Genomic DNA, 22,263 nt, shown 5'->3' with positions numbered 1-22,263 from the left:
TGTATGGAAAACAATTTGACAATAAAATATTATGGAAAAAAAAAAAAGGAGGTCTTTAAAATGAATCCAGGTCACATTAGTTTGCTGAACCAAATGCCAAGTGTTCATTTAAATATAATTTGCTTTTCTTACTGGAACCTCTGGAGAATTAATGATTTCACGATTCATCAAGTTAAAAACAAAACAAAACAAAAAGGTGGGGGGAAGTAGATGGAATGCTCTGGAAACCAATGTTGTCCTTGAATTTGGCCATCCATTAACTGAGGGCACCCCCCACCCCCTGCCACGACTTTGGTGATCACCGTACTCCACAAATAAATATTCTGGTTGGCCTTTTTTGCCACAATAAAAATCTTGCTAATACTTGGGCAAATACTGATTAAAATGACGTTCAGAGAAGCTGTGACAATCTGTAATATATTACCTTCTACATACATCAGTCTCTTAACTTTTTAGTCACCGCTTCTTTTTTAGAGACAATGCATTGTTTTTTGCTTTCTTCTTCCCTGAGTAGTCTTGCACATTCAGTTACAGACAGACATGGCTGATACTAGGTAAAATTTAGAACCGTGTAATGCTCCCATTTGGTTTTTCCAAGTTTCCTCCTTTCAGGGGTTGAGTCCATCAAGCAAGCTCACCCTCAACCCCTGTCTCCTCAACCTGTCCGTCACCCCCACATTCCTACCCTCATTACAATCTGTGCACAGAGATACATTCTTATCAGCTATTCACATTTAAATGCAATTTCTATTCAGCTTTTATCTTATCAAAAGATTTCTAAACTTCAAAATTCTTTCTCCCAATTAAGATATGTAGAGCATATCAGAAAACCATTGGGTTTGGATTAGTTTTTGTTTTGATATGTTTTATTATCTATAGGAAGCATGAAATAAGAAAAAGAGCAGAGGCTTGGTGGCTCATCAGACCTATGTTTGAACTCTCTAAGGCTTCATACTGTCTTGAAAGAGGAGAATAGAAGTGTACATAAAGGTGATATTAATATTACTGAGATCATTTATAAAAAACAATAAAAGCACTTCCTTATACAGCAATCCTAGCTTATCTGTGGTTTCACTGTCCATGGTTTCAGTTACCAGTGGTTAATTGCATGTGAAAGTGAATAATCCTCCTTCTGACATATCATCATTAGGTCAATAGGAGTCTAACGCTACATCACAGTGCCTACATCGTTCACCTCACTTGGTCTCCCTATGCAGGCATTTTATCTTCTCACATCATCTCTAGAAGACAGATAAGTACAGTCCAAAAAGATATTTTGAGAGAGAGAAAGAGAGACCACATATTGTTGTGATTGTCATATTTTACTAGCTGTTATAAGGTTGTTAGTCTCTTACTGTGCCAAATTTAGAAACTTTATCTCAGGTATGTGCATATAGGGAAGAACATAGTACATATAAGGTTCGGTACAATCCATGGTTTTGGACACCCTCTGGGAGTTTTGGAACATATTCCCTGTAGAAAAGGGGGAGGGACTACTGTATAAGAGATGCAATACATGTGACTTGTTATTATCTAAGCAGTGAAGCCCTCTGTTTCCTGTGAAGGAGGAAGCATGGTTACTTGTTAAGAGTAAAGTGAATGTAGCACAGTAATAAAAATTGCATAATATTGAAGGATTAGAACGCTGCTGTGGGAAGCCTGAACAGAAGATGAACAATAGTAAGTAAAACAGTATCCGAAAACATTATGGTTCTGGCTGAGGTAAAGACTGCATATTGTTCAGGCAGTATCATGCAGGGTGCAGATACCCTGGCATAGGGTCAGAGGGAGCAGACTGTTTGCTCTGTCCGGAGTCTGAGTTATCCCTGTTTGTTAGCCATTTGAAAGACATTCTTGTCAACAACCTCACAGGCTTAGCCCTCCAGTGGGAAAGCAAAACCAGCTCTGGAGTCTGGTCTAAGTCAAAGGTACTCTAAACATGCATTAAGGATGCTTCTGTTTGGGAAGCCAAGGTTGCTGCCTCAGCACCTACTTTCTAAGCAGGAAACTGAGAAACGCTGTTTGGTTATGGAAGATTTACTTCCTAGCTCCACCATCCTGCTCCAGCATTCTTTTGTCTCTCTTCTTTTAGATTAAACAAAAATGATCTGGTGTAGGATGTGGGACCAATGTAATGGGTGGCTATTTATCTTGATCTCCTTGCACTTTCTATCACCATTTTGGACACTTTATCACTCTTGATCAGAATTTGGTCATCTTTTTTGGAATTTAGAAAGATAAGAAATATAGTTTCTCTGTTAGGCGACCTACTTTTAGCAAGCTATTCTGTAAAAATCCTCAGGATGATTCAGTTATATATTCTCTTTAAATGTGCTACTGTCTTCATGGGTCCATTCATACCTCCACTGGTCCTTTCCTACTATCCAGTTTGGGTAGGTACTGCATTCTCTCCCAAGAACCATCACAGACTTCAGTGAGTAGGATCTGTCAATGATTCTTAGATTAGAGAAAGGATGCACCTTAGAACAGTGTCACAAGCTGACAAAAGTCTCAGAGATGTGCTGGGGGTCTTTAGGGCCATGAAGGCAAAGAGCTGAACTACATGTTGGACAGAAGAGCCCTGTCTTATTTGGGCCTATGAATGAACGGGTTTCTCTGATAGCAAGGGTTGATTATTCCGTGTGGCTGAACATGGGAAACTGCAGGATATGCTCAGAAAAGAAACCAGCAAAGTTGAACTGGTTGTTAAGAGGAAGCTGGGGTGATGGACTATGGGATCCTGACTAAGCAGAGAAGTATATAAACCCAAAGATGACTCGCTGATGGAAAGAAAAATGAAAAGATGACAAACCTAAAGGTTTAGCAAAGCCGACGAACAGATTCCTCAAGACTAAGGAATGAGACAGCCAGAGACACATGTGATAAGGGAAGCGGTCAGCCAGGTGAACATCAAATCTGGACTTAAACAATTCAAGGTGCTGATAACCCACTCTAGGATGTAGATAGCTCCCCATCATCTGAAACAGTCCATGATCATCTGGAATGGACAAAAAGGAAATCTCTCTAGGATGTTGTATAGGGCAATCCTGTGTTGAGGGAGTTTAATACTTCCTTTAGAAAAGGAAGCTTTTACTATAGATCTCACATGACCACAGTTACAGAGACGAGGAAAGATATGGTATTCCTTAAGTTCCCTTCCAACTCCATGATTCTGTAAACCCAGGCTAACCTGCAGATTTTAGGTGAGGTGGGTACCTACAAGGCAAATGTTCTTTTCAATTAACTTCAGGCTGTTTCATATAGAAAATTTTTCAGTGGCTAGCCTGGTTTTGCTGCTCTTCTGGATTCAAAGAAGTGTATAAGTTTATTATAAAGTCACATCAAAATTCCAAGTTTTCTCATAAATGGCTTAACAGCTGTGACCATTTTAACAATGACCATAAAACCATGTCTTACATTTAAGATGGTTGTTTTCAAAGTAGGTTTGATTGGCAGTTGATTATTCATGGTTGTGAAGTCAAGATCCACATGGATAAAGAAAATTCACACATAACTCAAAAATTTCATGTCAATGTAAACAACAAGGGAATAAAGCCACCAAATAAAATCCTCATCCTTGCCTGGTTCACTCTTCAATGGATGTGTTAATGTGGAGTGAAATGGGCAGAAGGGTCACCAGTGGGAGAGTATCTGGGTAAATAAGGACCCTAGCAAATCTATAAGCTCGGATAATAGAACAGTACAGTGAGAAACCCAGATTCAATGTGATTGGTTATCCACAGCTTGCTGTTGAGAAAATTATCTTCTCTATTAACACAACTTAGGTCCAGAATGGCTTTCCTCACACAACTCAGCTCTGGTATTTTCCTCAGGCATCAAATCAGCCTCCTGGAGTTAGAACTGTTTGGTCCCAAGGATTACTCAGCTATACATACACAGACTCTGTACAAACACAAACGAAAAAAAGCACACTTGTTGTCACATAAATAATAAAGCCAAATGTGCTAATGCTTTGCTGCCTTTGCAGTGATCCACTAGGGAACTTTTGCCAAACATACTGGAATCAAGTCAATGTTACATTTTTTATATGAGAAGAAATTCGAAGCATAAAAGTGTGCCAGTTTTCCATCTGACAAAGTTGATAGATACATATATCTGTAAGTTTACTTCTTTCTTTGAACTCTAGTGGTCTCTAAATTTTTTAAAATACCCCCCACCAATAAAAAATACCGAAGGATGCATCTCTTGTAAGTGTTGGTTATAAAATTATTAATTTATGTGTGTATGTGATATTAAGCTACTCTAAAAATATGTTCTAGATTCAATAATATTTAAAAGCATTTAAAATTATATAATAAATATGAAATAAATATTTATAAATGTCTTATGAATTTTCATACCTCCCTACTATCACTGACTTAGTATAGACTTAGAGTTTGATACACTGTTAACTGTGGTTGACTTAAATCCATATTGTAAAACAGATGCATTAATATTCGTGAATTTTTACTGACTTTTTATCAGATTCTCTTACTGTGGCTGGTAAAGAGCTCCCACTAAGAGCAGAAGTGTCACTTCTGCCATGGTCTTGTTATTGCTTTCAGCTTGCATTTGAATTTTCTGTGCAAGACATTTTGCCTGTCATTTAGTTCTATAATCATGAATGTTAATCTTGTAAATATATACATGAAAATATAAAAACAAAAATATATAAATGACATAAAAAGATGACCCCAAAAGTCACTTATGGAAACACTTGAATTACAAGGCATTACAAAACACTGGCAGTCATCAATCACATGAAGCTACCAGGGACAATTCTTCATGATGTGGAACTCCTATCCCACCTATAAGACAGCTTCTACACTAGCTGACAAATGGGCATGTGGTGGCATCACTTGTAATGCATATATTAAAATCAGTGGTATATACAATAACAAAAAATAGATAAATTGTGGACTTTATCAAAGTCTTAAAACCTCCGTACATCAAAGGACACTATCCACAGAGTGAAAGGACAATCCACAGAATGTGAGTAAATATTTTTAAATCACACATGTGATAAGAATTAGTGTCTAAAATACATAAAATCCCCATCATTCTACAACAAAAAAAATGAGCAGCCCAATTAAAAAATGGACAAAAGACTTAAATGACATTTTTCCAATGAAGATATACAAATGGCTAATGAGCACATGAAAGTATTCTCTACTAACCATTAGGAAAATGCAAATCAAAAGTTCAATGATATAATACTTCACATCTATTAGGCTAGCTATCATAAAAAAAAATAAACAAATAACAAGTGTTGGCAATGTGAAGATACTGTGGAGATATTGGAAATCCGTGCTCTGTTGGTGCTTACGTAAAATGCTGCAGGCACCATAGAGATAGTTTGGTGGTTCCTTGAAAAGGTAAACATAAAATTACCATATGATCCAGCAATTCTATTTCTAGATGTATACCCCCAATGACTTGAAAACAGACAAAAACAGATACAGGAATACCAATGTTCATAGCAGCATTATTCACAATAGCCAAAAGGTGGAAACAACTCAAATGTCTTTCAATGGATGAATAAATAAACCTTTGTGGTACACCCATACAATGGAATGAAATTTTTACACATGGATGAACTATGAAAATACTGAGCTAAGTGAAATGAGCTAAACACAAAGAATAAATATAATATGATTCCATTTACATGAGATACCTAAAATAGGCAAATTCATAGAGACAGGAAATACAATAGAGGTTACCATGAGTTGAGGGGAGGAGGGAATGGGGAATTATGATTTAATGGGTGCAGAATTTCTGTTTGGGATATTGAAGAAGTTTTGAAAGTAGATAGTGGTGATAATTACACTGCATTGTGAACATGTTTATAGCCACTGAATTGTATTTTAAAATGGTTAAAATGGTATATGTTATGTTTTATATATTTTACTACACAAAGAAATCACTGGAAAATTAGTGGAACTTAATTTTTTAAGGTTAATATAAATTAAATTTTTATTATATTCTTTTGGCATAATTATAGGTCACCTTATGCTCCTTATATAGTTCCTTATTCTGGAGACCTCTGATGTTAAATCAAACCGTACTTGTCAGTGGTTGGAAGGGGACATGATCATTTCCCAAATAATGTAATGTTTATGCATGCCTTGGAATTGTCATGTACATGATAACTTTGGGGCCCCCAGGTACTGTTTTACAAGTGTGCAACACAATGGTGTTTCCTGGCTGCTGCAGAGGGTGAATGGGTCTGAAATCTAGCTTGCACTGCACTCCCCAAGCCATGAGCTTCATCGACATCATCCTAGACAAAGGGGTGCAATTATTTAAATCATTTTGAAAAGTGTGCAAAATTGTCATATGTGTAATAACCAATAGTTCTTGCTATTCCCACCTAAGTTTGAAACCCCAACGCTGAAACAAATAATTTCAGGGATTTCACACTAATATTCAAATGCATCTTTTTTCACATGTCTCGAAAAAGCTAAGTTTGCCAGTTGATATCCTATCTTGTTAGCCAAGGCAAAAAAAAAAAAAAATCCTTTGATTTTTCTGAATGAAAAATGGTGACCAGAATCATCAAATGGAGCAGGGGGAGCCGTAAGTATCTGAGTTCCTAATCAAATCCACATTCATCCATTAACTAATGAAACTGCACCACATATCCACTTTGTACCAAGTAAGTGCAGAAACTGGGGCTAAGAGATGAAGTAAGATCTCTAAGTGAGGTGGCTAGTGTGAAAACTAGCGTAAGAGTCTGGACCTCAAGCCATTGAGGCTCCTGCCACAGACAGTGGGTGTGGTGCTCCCCAGATTGGGGAGATGAGTACATAGAATCCAGCCTAGGCCAGGCTGGTATTATGGACTCCATAGAGCAGGATGTTAGCACTCTCTCTGTAGACGGAGATGTTTGTGACACCTCTCTATGAAGTAGAGGAAAGAAAAGAATAAACAAAGAAACATACAGTGACTATTTATCATCCACCATTCCACACCATTTTGTGTGGGCCCCTCTATTCTGCTCTTCTCAGAACTTTCCATATGATCTGTATTCTGGATCTGCCAAAGGCAATACAAACATTGTCTCACATATGTACAATGTGTATATACAATATATTATATGCATTGTATATAGATATTTATATATTTATTCTTCTATTCATTTATATAACAAATCATAGTTTTAATAAAAGCCTAATTTTACTTAGTGAATATTCTGAAATTGCAAATGTTCCTCAAAATAAGGAACCAAACCCCAGTTCCCTTAATAAGCTGTCTGTGGCCCATTTTTTAAGTATAACATGTAGACGAAGCCAATGAGTCTGGGATGGAAAAAACAAAATTAGCAAAAAAAATCTTTTTTTCCCATCTGAGTTGTAGTCCTCATTTCCCCCTCTCTTTCTCTACCTCCTCTCCATGCGCCCGTATGTTTATGTCACATCTGATTTCAGATTCCCTGAATGAAATTCTGTGGGCTAGAAGCTAAGTGACTGACAAACACTGGCCGAGTTAAACAAAGGTGGAAACAATGAGAAGGCCCCCATCTCTCTGAAGAATTTTGAAGCGAAAAATCTTCACCACTAGCTTGAATTACGTCATGGCAGCTGAAACTAACCTACTCGCAATGGGTCAAGAGCCATGCCCTCCTTTGCTCTGTACACACGGATGCATTTTGTGTGCTCTCCCAAGGAATGGTTCGGAGCTGGGTAGGTCTTCCACAGGTCATCTTTTCCTAAAGCCTCCAGGCAGTTTTCCTCTAAAGCATTCCAGATTTTTTATTCCCTAGTTCTTTAAAATGCATGGATCAATTGATAGCAAAATCTCTGATGTCTACAGGAAGAAATGTTAGCGTCAATGGGTCTTCATTTGACTCCTAGGCAAATCTATGTGTAAGGCCAGGATATCCTTTAAAGTCAAATTTAGTTTTGCTTTCTTTATTCTGGCCTTGTGATAACACTTTAGGAAGCTGGCATTAAAGAGAGGTCAAATCACTGGCTGAAAGAAGAATTATGTCCATTTTGAACAGAAACTTTTAGACAACAAAATGATCATTTAGTGCCTATATTAGATTCCTTCCTGAATTTAGCCTTTAGGCAATCGGTTTATTAAAGGATTCTAAAAGCATTTGGCCTTTATGTGAATGGGAGTAAGTTCTACAGAGCTTCTAACTATAATGAAATCAGAAGGGTCATAAACCCTCGTGCTGTAGACATTAATTAATGGCCAGCTTACCCTAGTATAAAGTGCTGGGATAGCAGGTGTGTTTGGGGGAGGTACATGACTGCCTGGGAAGCAGCTGGACTTGGCAGTTTTTGGATTGAGAACAGAGAGTTTATAGCAAATCTCCGGCACAGGGGCAGTTTGTCCATTCCTTTGACCCCCACATGGCTTAACTGAACTCCTCTGTTTCTTACAAATTTGGCATCTGCATGTTGAAAACCATGCATTTCCCATCTTTTAAAGGAAGTAAGTTTGTTTCCCACTCTCTCCCCTTCCCCACACCTGGACTGGACATTATTTGTCTCGAGGCAGAGGAGGGTTCAACACACCACGTGACCATATTTAATGGTCTCCAAAATTACTTCTGTGAAATATCCACCTACTTGCCATGGCTTGATTTACTGCATAGCCAGGAAATAACAAATGTAATTACTTTGGAATCAACATAATATGAGGCCAGATTGCCTTAACATTCCTTTTGCTTGGGAGGAACTTAATATGAATGAGAACCAGCTGTCTGTCTGTCATCGTGTGCATTTGGTCAGCTTTCATAACTGATGACAGATATGGCTCTTTTGGAAAATACTTTAAAGTCACATAATTGTAATGGCCATTTTTCCTCTGACAGCTTTAAGATCTATAATGAATCATATAAAGCACATGGATCTTACCTGAAACCAGGAGATAACTTTGTGTCCTCCCAGTGGTTATCTCCCCCTGAATAGTTTCCCCCAGCCTAACGTTTTGGATTTCTTTGGTTAGTATGTTCTTATTCAGGAAGAAAAAACAAATGAAGCCTGTGACATCATAACTATAGAAATGCACTAGTAACCTGGGTAACCTAGGGCTTTGAATGGCAAGAAGGGGCTTCAGTGTGTGTGTGTGTGTGTGTGTGTGTGTGTGTGTGTGTGTGTGAAACTTAATTTAACTAGCCTTATTACACATCGACTAATTATCAGACTATTTGTCAGACAATAAAATTTTTACAAGGACCTAGCATTTTGGGGTTTCTACTTTGTGTTAGGCTAGTTATATCCATTTTCTTTTCTTAACCTTCACATCAACCCAACCTCATGAGTTAGATATTATGACCTGCTTCTTTCCAAAGAGAACACTGAAATTTAGTGACATTAGTAACTTCCTCAGGGTCACAGAATTTTTTAATGATAAAGTTGAGAGTTGTAGCTAAGCCTCTTTGATTCAAGCCAGTAATGAAAGATTCAGTAAAATTGGCAAATATGAGCTCATCATATAAAAACTGATAACTGTCTACAGACCAGGAATAACAAATTAGACAATGTAATACAGAAAAATGATCCCATTCATAGGTCAGAGAAATGAGAGAGTATAATAGACAAATAGCTCAGTAAAAGTAGAGCACAATTATGTGTGTGGACACTTGTATATGACAGAGGTGAAGTTACAATGGCATAAGGATCTGCTAGTAAAGTAGTGGTGACTAGAAAATAAGATATCCATCTGATTCCTTATTTTATACTCTATAAACATTCAACATACTCTAAGAAGATTAAAAACCTAATGTGAAAAAGTAAAACCTTAAACATGTATTTTTTTAGAGCAAGAAAGTGTGCACACAAGCTGGGGAGAGGGGCAGGGGGATAGAGAGAGAAAAAAATTTTTAAGGTGTATTTATTTTGAGAGAGAGAGAGAGAGAGACAGTGTATAGGGGAAGGGCAGAGAGAGAGAGGGAGAGAGAATCCGAAGTAAGCTAGAGCCCGACATAGGGTTTGATCTCATGAACTGTGAGATCACAACCTGAGCCAAAATCAAGAGTTGGATGCTCAACTGACTGAGCCACCCAGGTGCCCCAAGAGAGAATCTTAAGCAGGCTCCATGCTCAACCTAGACAGAGCCTCGATGTGGGGCTCAATCCCAAGACCCTGGGATTGTGACCTGAGCCAAAACTCAACCAACTGAGCCACATAGGCACCCCCAAACCTTAAACATTTTAGAAGAAAATAAAGGAGACTAAATGATGTTAAAGTATGGAAAGAGTTCTTAAAAAAAACACAGAAAAGCGCAAATGGGACAATGAAAGATTAACAAATGCACTACATTGAAACCAAGGCTATTTTTTTTATAATAAACACAATTAAAATAGTGAGAAAACAAGCCACAGATTGGAGAAAATATTTGCAACACATATAACTAACAAAAGAATTAGTATCCAGAACATTTAAAAAAGAAATAAAAATCAATAGCCCAACAGAAAAATGGGCAATTTCCAAAACAGAAAACTCAATTTTTATTTAATATATGAAAAGATTTTTAATCTTACTAGTAAAAAGGAAAACAAGATAAAGCAATGAGATCTCATTTCACATTTATCATACTGCTAATTTTTAAATGCTGAAAATACCTATTGTTGATTAGATGTGATACAACAGGAATTCCCAATTATTGGTGATGAAACTGAAACAACTACTTTGGAGCACAATTTGGTTCTGTCTAGTAAAGTTGCAGATACACATTGCCTGGCATTTCCACCTCTGTGTAAGTATCTTAGAGAAGCTGTCTGACATGGATACATCCAGGGAGACATACAAAATATTAATTTCAGCATTATTTTTTAAAAAAAAACAACAGAAACTCAACTATATTTAAATTTTTAAAAGATATATTTTGATATATTCATAAAATGTGACACTGTGCATCAGCTAAAAGACTAATACTACTTATAACAACATGGATAAATCTCAAAAACACAATGTGGACAAAAAAAGAAAGTTGCGAAGCCTTAGAATAGCATGCTATATATAAAGTCCAAAAATATGCAAAAATATGACATTGTTTATAGAGACAATGTATGATAAGTTATGCTTTACTGAAGAGAAATACGCATTTTGTATTTATATAAAAGTATAAAAGCAAGCACATAGGAAAAATAACACAATAAAATAGTGGCTTTCTATGGAAAGGGATAGATAAGAATTAAATCAGAGAATTTTGTTAGGAAAGGCTGTTAAATCTTTTCTTTGAAAATATCTGAAATTAATATGGTGTTAGTGAATGATTGAAAAAGAGAAAAGATGAGGAAGGCAGAAGGGAGAGAAGGTATAAAGAAAAGGAGAGGGGAAAGCAGAAAGAGAGAGGAAGGCAGACATGAAGGAGGGAAGAAAGAAAACTTTTTAAAGAGTCTAAAAGATCAAATAATTGAGATTCTGTCTTTCAAGGTACAGTCATTTAAATTAAAAAACAGATTAAAGGGGGAATTTCCAGATTTTCTGAAATACCTCTGAACAAATGGGGCTAGGTTCGACAGGATTTAATAAAATTCATTAATTTATATTAATTGGCAGAAGGTCTATTTGAATTAAACAAATCCAGAAATTTTGAGTATTTAAAGGTACTAATTCTGTGCCTAGCTACTCAAACTGACCACAGCAAACAGTTTACCTTTACATACGTGGCACATTTGTATCTTGAAATATGAAGCAGTTTGGTCTCTGTGGATCCCCTCTCCTCTCTTACTTGTGCCCTAGGGCAATTTCTTTCCTCTCATCCACAAATAAAAATTCAAAGAAATCTATGAGCGAAGTGCCTGATATTTTTAATCTGCCTGTGTATACCCCTCTTTAATATACTGCCCATAATGTGTTTCAATATTTCATTGACAGTAAAACATTATATTTTTTTGCCAAAATGAGATCATAATTTACATATCACCTTGAAAGCTGATTTTTCCAGTTCACATACATCATTTCAGAAAGTGTTCATCTCACCTAATATTAGAATTTAGATTCTCCTCATGGACCTAAATACCCCTTTTAAGAGGGATTTGCACAAATCATAGCCAATCTAAGCCCATACATTGCACCTATTTTATTTCCTGTGCCTCTTTCCATTTAGAACAGATCCTTTATTTTAACAATCCTGAACTATTATCTTACAGGATATACCACATTCTAAATCTGTCCAGTCTCTTCATGATGAATTTTAGCTTGTTCCTTACTTCATAAACTGAGAGCTACATCTAAAGACTCTATGGATTCAAGTTAAGCATATATGGCTAGAGAATTCATAAGTGATGTTACCCACCTCATTTTGTAACACCTGAGAAAACACATAACATCTGGTTGAGCCCCCATTAATGATACTAAGCTTAACCACTGACTTAGAGTGGTAACAGTTTGATTTCTCTATTTATTAGTTAACATTTTCCCCTTTGCAACCCGAAACTAATTTGTATGGTGTTGCTTTGGCATCATACAAGCATTTCATTCACCATCATCCATTCCCTTAATGGTTTTAACATCAGCTGATAATCCCGTATTAACAATTTCATTATATCACTGATCTATAAAACAAAGAATAAAACGAGCAAAAATCCTTGATCTACAGGAACTTACTATCTAGTAGGATAGAGAAACAATAACCATATAAAGTTAAAATAAAAAATACTCCATGAAGTATGTCATGTGGTACAAAGTGCTATGGAAATAAAGCTAGAAGGGATGAGGAGATGGGGATGCAAGAGAGGACTATGGGGTTGTTATATTGAATAAGATGGTCAGGAAGGGCATCACAGGGTATCTGTGACTTTTGTGCAGGAATAATGGACATCAAGGGGAAAGAATCATTCCAGGTAAGTACAAAGGCCCTGGGGTAGGAGCCTGCTGGTATGTTCAAGGGACAGCTAAGAGACCAAGGTGGCTGGAGCAGAGATAGGAAGAGGAAAAGAAGAGAAGGAAAAGTGGGCAATGAGTAGACAAGAGAGTGTGCAGATCTAGGTGATCTCGTGGGCCAATGTAAGGGCTTTGGCTTTTACTTCAAGACAGGCTAGAAGCAAAGGAGCAACTTGACTCATCTCACATATTATAGGAATTTCACAGGCTGCTGGGTTCAAAATAGACTTCTGGTTTCAGCACTGACATGTAAAGAAAAGTTATCACCCCTATCCTCACGACAAGAAAAACCTAAAACAAACTGAAAATCAATAATTTTCCTGGTATAGCGCAAAGGGCTACCCTGAAATTTGGACACACAGGAGAATATAGAGATCACAGCCAAGATCTACCTACCCGGAGCAAAAGCTGCTAGATCCATAACCTGGCAGGAACACTTGAATGGTAATTTTGACAGACCAATAGAAACAGAATATAGACTAGACTAACAGTGAATAGCTCCTGGTGGCCTAGGCAGACCCTCAGATTTTCCTGGTTTTTCTGTCCAGGGTCCCGCAGATTCTCCCAGCAAAGAGATCTGGCAAGGGGAGCAGAAAGGTAATTATTTTGAAATACACCCAGAGTATTCTCCGTACCAAAGGCCTACTCTCCAGCAAAAAGGACTTCACCAAAGTCTTGCCTCACCACGGTCAGAAATCCATATGTACACAAAATAGAGTATGGAACAGGCAGGAGGGAACTTAGGAAGTTACTGCAATACCTTGTAGGAGGCAAAGACAGAGTTAGTTTTTTCCCATGAAAAGTCTAGAAAAGGCTGGGCCTGGAGGAAAGTGAGAAAGAAAGCCAAATAGTGAGTTTGTTGAAAGGACGATAGTTTCTAGTCATGGACAGGGAAAGGAGAAGGTAAATCATCCATCTCTGATTACAGAGTTAAAGGGTCTCTCCCTGGGCCCTACAGTCCAAGAGACAGGCAAGCCATTACTGCCAGTTCACTAGTCACCTGGGGGAAAATGCTCTTCAGGAGGACTGACACTTGTAACCCTTCTGAACAGAGGACAGAGGATTCAGTTCCTAGAGTGGGACCATAGCATCGAGTGGGACAGTCGCTCTGTCTGTGGAAGGCGGAACAGGAAGAGAACCTGAAGAAGTTTCCTTGTGCCAACTCTCACTACAGTGTTTGAGCATCCCTTGTCCAATGCGCTGAATGAGTCTGAAAACAGGCACTATTACACACCTCCGCCCAGCTACGGAGTCCTAAAGTTACAGGATCATACATTCACACTGGGAATCACACTTCCTTTCAAGTCCCCTCAGATCATGACAAATTTTTTGGCATATTTTTTTTGTCATGGCCATACCTCATGTGGTTGTGGGTCAGTGTTCTAGACTGCAAAGATGCTAACCATTCCCATCCAAACATGAAAGGATTCTGCTAAGCCCTGAGGTCTGCTGGTCTTTACCCTGTAGTTCCTGAAGCATCTCCTTGAGAGTACCTGAAGTCACTGTAAAACTTATATTTTATCCTTCAGGTACTCTTGGTTTTGTTTTTTGTTTTCCACAGATCCAAATTCAACCCTTGTTTTTTCTGAAATTAGTCAAAACTATTTGTCAGAACACAACTCAAATGACAGCAGCCACACCACAGTATGTAGAATATTATTTTTGATGAAAAGATTCTCTTGGGGGCGCCTGGGTGGCTCAGTCGGTTAAGCGTCTGACTCTTGATTTCAGCTCAGGTCATGACGCTGACAGTGTGGAGTCTGCTCAGGATTCTGTCTCTGTCTCTGTCTCTTCTCTGCCTCTTCCCTGCTCACTATCACTATCTCTCTCTCTCTCTCTCTCTCTCTCTCTCTCTCAAAATAAATAAAACATTTTTAAAAAAAAGAGATTCTCTCGGACTAGGTATCTCTGGTTTCACTGCCATTTCTGTGACAGCAGCTGGAGATTCAAAGGCTGCCCAATCTCAAGAGAGTCTCCAAAGTGCAGCAGATGAGACACAAGAGGACTCTCACTTTTAGTAACTCCTGGGCTGGCTCATTTCTTTGTTATGGTGACTGTCTACACTCTGAACTTCACAGGTAACATTACTGAGATTTGGTAGTTCACTATAGACAGATGGACAGACAGACAGATGAATATCAGAAAGCAATGTTTAACAGTTGAACTCACTTTACAAAAGGGAGCTCTCAAAATACTTCCTTCCAGGCAGAAGACATCCCTATTTTCTACTTCTTATATTTTTAGAAACAAAATTTTGGAAGTATGTGGGACTAAGGAAAACATATGGAAGATGACTTCATAAGTGATTACTGGCCCTTATATCTGAGGGTCTCTCTGACCTAACAAACTCAACCTAAAATGAACTAGTAAGTGTAAGCTGATATAGTACCCTCGTGCTGAATTTACTCATCAACAAATATCTAAACAAGTTGTAATATCACTTTTCTAGCCTTAGAAGTTGATATTTGATCACAAAGCTGATTCTAATGACCTCTAAATAAAAGAGAGAAATCAAGTTCAACAGCTAAAAAGTCAGGGAACTGTTACTGAGATGTTTACCACATGTTCTTGTGAACAAAATACTCAAAAAGATACAGGTAGGATTTTTTTTATAATCAAAAATTCCTCATAGTTGATATCGTAGTCTACTGAACTTTAGGTTTTGACTATGGTATTTTATTTTTAAAACAGATTAGGTAAATAATGTGTAAAGCTAGAAAACAAGGGACTCTATACACCTCAAGGTCCTATGGAATAGAGTTAGAACTCTTTCAGCAAATGCAGTGAGGTAACATCTATACATACATAGGAAACAACTAACCAAACATTACAAAGCCAAAAGTTAATTCCACCCTGCTGAGTGTGGCCAAAAGCCATGCTATTTTATTTTAATACAATAAAGACCATATCAAACATCCCCAGAATCTGGACCAAAGTACGTAAGAACTAAACTATTCTGACAAAATACAAGTTGAGTTGTCCTATTCCTTTTCGCATCAGTCACCCTGATATAATGCAAAGCACCTTTAGGATGATACAAACATCTGAACTCTGCCACTTCCTAGTCGAAAGGCTGAGAACAAAAAAATCTCTTGAACAATGTGATCTACAGCTTTCCCAACTGAAAAACTGAATCATAGTCCCTATCTTGCAAGGCTGTTGAGGAGCTTATAAATAATATGGGCAAAATGTCTGATTTTAAATGCCCTACTGCTATTCTTAGAGGGTAGTCTTTCATCAGGTAAATCTGACATAGGTGTGTGTGGCTAGTTCATGTAACTCTGTGGCCCCGCAAAAAGTAAAAATTTCAGTAGTAATTTGTAGATTGCATTTGCACATAGAAACCTGGCTACTTCGTATTTATTAGAGGTGTGCCACCCAGATCCCCCTTCTAAAGAGGGCTTGCTGCTCAGCTGTGAGGAGTGTGGTTCACTCAAGGTCTCCAGCTGTTAGTCCTCCAGCATCTGCTTCAACTTTCCAACCAAGGTCACACCATTTTGGAGTGGCCCCTGGCCAATGACCGAGCCAGACAGTGGTAGCCAAGAACATGTTCCTCTCACAGCAGCCTCCAGTCAATGACTGAACAAAGCAGGAATTCAAGGGCCTGGCCACCCAATGCGGCATTCATCTGATGGGCACACCGTGTCCTGAGCTCCCACTGGGCAGGCAGAGGCTTGCCCAGGTGGGCACAGCAGAGCGACAGCCCTCCCTGCCCATTCCTGCTCCCTCTCATTCCCATTCACAGGCTTACTCCCGAGAAATATTTTATACCCTAACAGCCTCAGCATCTGCTTCCAGAGAAGCCAAACTGGGAAAACCTAGCAATTGTTTAAGAGATCTGTGTTACCAGACAGTCACCACCACCACCACCACCACCACCACAAATCCTGATAGAAGAATCCATGGAAATGCAGAAGCTCTTTATTACTTTGTCTAAAACATCCTAGGCAGGTGTCTACTCTGTTCTTTTTTGTCCCCCAGCATTACTGAGATATAATTGACATGTAACACGTGTAAGGTTAAGGTGTACAACCTGTTGATTTGACACACTTACATAAGGCAAAATGACTAGCACCATACCTTAGCTAACATCTCCATCACATCACATGATTACTGTTTCTTTTTTTGTGGTAAGAACATTTAGGATCCACTTTCCTGGCAATGCTGAAGTATATGACACAGTACTGTTGACTCTAATCACAACACTGTACATCACATCTTCAGAACTTAGTCATGTTATAACCGGAAGTTTGTATGCTTTGACAAACATCTCCCCATCTCCCCCTTCCTCGAGCCCCTGGCAATTATGACTCTATTATAAATTAACAGTTCATGCCTTCAGTCTACCATCAAAGTGTTAAACCAATGTTAGCATTTGTGCATATTTTTTCCTGTTTGGTCCAATATGAATTTGCTTGCTGCAACTTGGGCTGCCTTCTCCATGTATTCACTATGAAGATGAAGAAAAAGGCACCTACAACATGATTTTAAGACATGTAAGCTGTGCTTTTGCTATCAATCAAGATTCTCAACCTCTTTAGACATCCCTCTGACGTGTTACTTTCCAAGCTATTAATCATTTTTATTGCTTTTCTCTGGATGTTATCCAAACTCTCCAGCCTGCAACTGTCTTCTGATGAAGAGTTTCAAACTCATAGCAAGTCTCTAGTAAGAAACTGGCTTCGTAGAGAAAGATGGAGAAGCTCAATGGCCAGAACTCCAATGCCTAGAATTAACTATGGGAACTGGCTACAAAACTTTCTAGCCATGCTTACCTTTATTATTCGGTAATTGTGTAATCCAAAATATTGGATTTGTTTATATCCCACCTTATACGAGAGAGTATTTTGGATGGTCTTCATTAAAATGCACCAAGGGTCAGCAATACACAAAGCGTGGCCTCAGCAGAAACACAAATCTTCATGTTTACAATCAGTTCCATAATAGGCATTTTTAAAATCTCCCTATTAAAATAACATGAATGGCGCTTATATCTACATACATCCTTAAAAGTGATGGTGAAGGCACAACACCAGGAAGAAGGACCACATTCCGTTATCTTCCTCTGAATTGTTTAAAGTTAAGAGCCACCAACTCTGCTTGCGCAGTCTGTTTTTTGTAACTGGCTTTCTTGGCCGGCAGAAGAAGATGTGACCTGCTCTTCCAGCCTATTCTCCAATAATCTCTTTACCCACTCTAAACTCTGGTTAGACTCAATCATATGCTATTTCTCTCCAAACACTTGCTTTCCCTTCTCTGTCTTACACTCATTTCCTATGTCCTCAAATGTATTCCCTTCTCACTCAAAATAAGTTAAGCCATCCAAAGTCCTACTTGAAAATCTCCTTTGCCTAGAAGCCCTTTCTAATTCCCACGGTGGTACCTTCTCCCCTCTCTGAACTCCCAGAGCACTCTGCTGACATGATCCCATTCTACACTATATTACCTGACACCTGTATGTGTCTTACATCATGTTTCTGTGGCCAGAAAAATGATCTTGTTTCTTTCTCTTTGTATTTCTGACAACTTTCTGCCAAATTATTTATCCAGTAAGTCATTGAATTGGCCACAGATATATGCCAGGCACTGAAGTAGATACTGGAAAAATAACCAAATAAAATTGACTTAGTATCTATCCTTGAGGAACTTCTAGGCAGGGGGAACTATCAAAAATGCAAAATAGTTTCACAGCAAGCAGAGGACTCCCAGGCTGGTGCAGGAGACATAGGAAGGGCCCCTAATCTAGATTTCAGGATGAGAGGAATCTAATAAACACTAATATACAAACATTTAGCCAAGAGAATAGTTTGGGTGGTGGTGATTGCTACTGGTAGAGAAATAAGTCATGAAAATACCAGGGGACAGTTTTAAAGCATCATGGGAGGAGCATGAGAATAGGTGGAATAGCCCCTAAACTCAGAGGTGAGGTTGACATGTAAGGCCTCTTACATGTGAGGGAGTTCAGATATTAGCCTAAGGACAAAGGCAAGCCACTGAAGGACAACCACAATTTGCATTTTCAAACAATCCCTCTGGCTTTAGTTCATAGACTAGGTTGCAAAGAGAGCAGGACAGGGAACAGGGAGGACCAATGAGTAGCCTGTTTGCCGTAATCCAGGCAAGTTTCAATAGGTGGTATGATAGGAGGCTTATACTCATATACTTAAATAAGCATCATTTGCCAAATTCCAACTCAAATACATTATGTATCAGCTCTCATCCTCTCCATGAAAAAATTTTAAGTGAAACTGACAGAAAATATGCACTCCCCCATACGATCAAGGGGCCTGACTGTCCTGTGCCAGACTGCCTTGTCCAACATCTGGATTTTTAGTGCACCTGGTAACACTTAAGCATTTTAACCCTTTTAATCGTGGAGAAATTCACTGAGTTTCCAAGCACTGCTATAGTTCATGGTACATACACTCAATCAATACTGCAAGCACTTTTATTTTTGCAACAGAAACAATTACAATACTTCATTGATAAGCAGTGAAGACAGAGAATATAAGCAGGAAAACCACTACCAAGGAATGATGCCATATTCTCTTCCTTATGACCATGGGCAAAATCAGCAGGCGCTTTTGCTTCTGCCTTTTTTTTTTTTTTTGAAAAAAATTTTAAGTTTATTCATTTATTTTGAGAGAGAGAGAGAGAGCGAGCGAGAGCGAGCGAGCCAGGGAGGGGCAGAGAGAAAGAGGGAGAGAGAATCGAAAGCAGTATGGAGCCCAGTGCAGGACTCTTATTTCATGAACCGTGAGATCATGACCTGAGCTGAAATCAAGAGTCAGCTGTTTAACCGACTGAGCCCCCCAGGCACCCCGCTTCTGCCTTTGTTTGAAGCTGATCTGGAAATACGAAACAGTGTAGAGCCCACTACATTGGGACAGTATCTCTTCGGTTAGGATATAGCATGAATTCCCTGTGTAATATAAAGCTGTTTTTGAATGACAGAAAAAGAGAGATGGGAAATACACCACATGATATTTCCTTATGGTTATAATATATACCCCCTCCGCCATCACTACGAGGTCACAGATAGATAAGTGTTCTCTTTGCTGTAGATAACTCAGTGTTACGGTAAGGAACTAGGAATTATCTTTAATGGCTACCATAACAACTAACAAATACCAGAAAGAAGAACCATAAAAAATTTTTTTGAAACAGGTAATCCTTTTTGGTTACTGTCCTCTGTTATCTGATTTACTCAAAAATAACAATTTAACTCATTCAGTTCATCTTGAACTATATGCCAAGAAATTATATTACACATGACAATGTCCAATGGATTCCTGATGTAGCTGTTACCATTTGATTCTGTTTAGTCTTAACCGACATGGTATAAAAGGTTGTACCTGTTATAAAAAACATCTAGGTCACATGGGTTGTGGCACTGTTATATGAGAAAAATATTTAAGTCTGATTTGCCTTCCTCTTTATCTACAAGCTGAAATGGTTCAAAATTTACATTCTCTGGATTATATTGACCATGTGAGTTATCTTGACCAGTGTCTCCTGTCAGATGTGTCTCCTTGCCAGGCTCCTAACTTTCCTAAAGAGGTAATAGTTGTCCTTCTTATCACAGAGTTTTCTCAGCTAACTGACACAGGAAAAAGCTATACACAGTTTCAGACAAGATTAAATTGCAAACCACTGCTACATGTCAGGGAAAATAACCTTGAATTCTTTGTTCCTCAGGAGAAGATTGAAGGATATGCAATCCATCTATTCCTATAGCTATTCAAACATCTTTACTGGGTTAAGCCTGATAAACGAATTATGTTATTGGATGGTGTCGTATTGGTTTCCTAGTTTAACTGTTTTTTTTCTGAATGTGCTTGAGCAATCTTTCATCAGCAAATGCTGAGGAACAAGAGGCATAATATGAAAGAGAGCCCTATAAAACTCAGGACCGCATTTACTATAAGGATGCCATCAAATGCATTGTTTCTTACATCACCCAGTGACCTCTTTAAGAGGACCCACAGGATATATTTCTCATAGGTCTTAGGGCCGGAAAGAGCTGTGTTTCTCTCAGGCAATTAAATTCGTTTTCCTTTTATTGGCATACTGAATCAGGGTCCTGGTAATGTTCCTGCCTCTGTTGGCTGCTAGAAAGCCTACAGTCAAGTTGGTGGGTCACAGATTCACATTAAATTATTCTATGCACTTTTTTCATTACAAAAGGAAAATATAAGTATCAAAGAAAGCTTGACTTTAAAATTCTGATTTTAAAAAAAGAACATAAAAACTACTTGTACTCTCTCACACAACTCCAAGTGGTCACTGTTACCATTTTGTTACATTTCTTAAAGTTTTACTTCCATGCAAATGTCCTTGATTCTTTTGAACAAAATGGAATCATTCCACATACCACTTTGTAACTTGCCCTTTTTACTGAATATACTATGAACAAAACTTACATATTGTTAAGTGTTCTTCTACATTTCCAATGGTCATCGAGGATAAACATTCCATAGATGTCCCAGCATCTACTCTACCACTTCCTTGTAGCTGAAGGTTTATGCTCTCTCCACGTTTACATTATAAGTATTTTCTGATGGATATCTTCATAACAGTATCTTTATGACAATCTTTTATTATTTTCTTATGGACAAATTTCGAAAAGTAAAAATTACGCATTATAAGTTTCTTGCTAGGAATGAAGAACGTGCTCTTCAAAAAGACTGCAAGGTTTTGGTCTGACCAGCAGTTTTATTAAATGACCTTATGTCAGCTATAGATACTTGTTTGTATTGTCTGGCAAAAATTTAACACACGTGTGCACACACCACACACACCACACATTTACAGAAACACAGATTATCTGTGTCTGTTGCTGGGCTTATTTTAACAGAGAGCAGGAGGTAGCCATAAGTTTAACACGACATCTCTAAGACTGGCCCTACAGGGATGGGCCCCACAGGGATGGGCTCCACAAAGATAGGCCCCCGGTGTCTATGTTTCTGTTCAATGATCCTGGCTAAAGTTATTTTGGTTAAGAGTGGACATTTGACCCACGGTAGGCCATTTCACTCACTCTCTTAGAAATTTCACAAAGGAAAGAAGAGATATAAAAACTATAAACTGTTGGACCTGACCTATTAATTGAAGCCTCTGACCACTGCCATGAGAATATTCACAAATTCCTGCTCTTGAAATCCTGAGAGTTGTAAAGGTCCACTTTCTGAGACACAGTGTTCATCAATACCAGGTCAGGCTAAACTAGCCAATGAGTAATGATAAAAATAACTAACATTTATTAATGCTTACAATGAAACACACAACATTCTAAGAGCTTTATCTATATTGATGCAATCAATCTTTAGAACAACATCGTGAGGTAGGTAATTTAAATGTCTTGGTTTTAGGGGCACCTGGGTGGCTCAGTCGGTTAAGCCTCCGGCTTCGGCTCAGGTCA

This window comes from Suricata suricatta, chromosome 3, assembly GCF_006229205.1.
Source record: "Suricata suricatta isolate VVHF042 chromosome 3, meerkat_22Aug2017_6uvM2_HiC, whole genome shotgun sequence".
Lineage (NCBI taxonomy): Eukaryota > Metazoa > Chordata > Mammalia > Carnivora > Herpestidae > Suricata > Suricata suricatta.
This window is presented reverse-complemented; position numbering follows the sequence as displayed.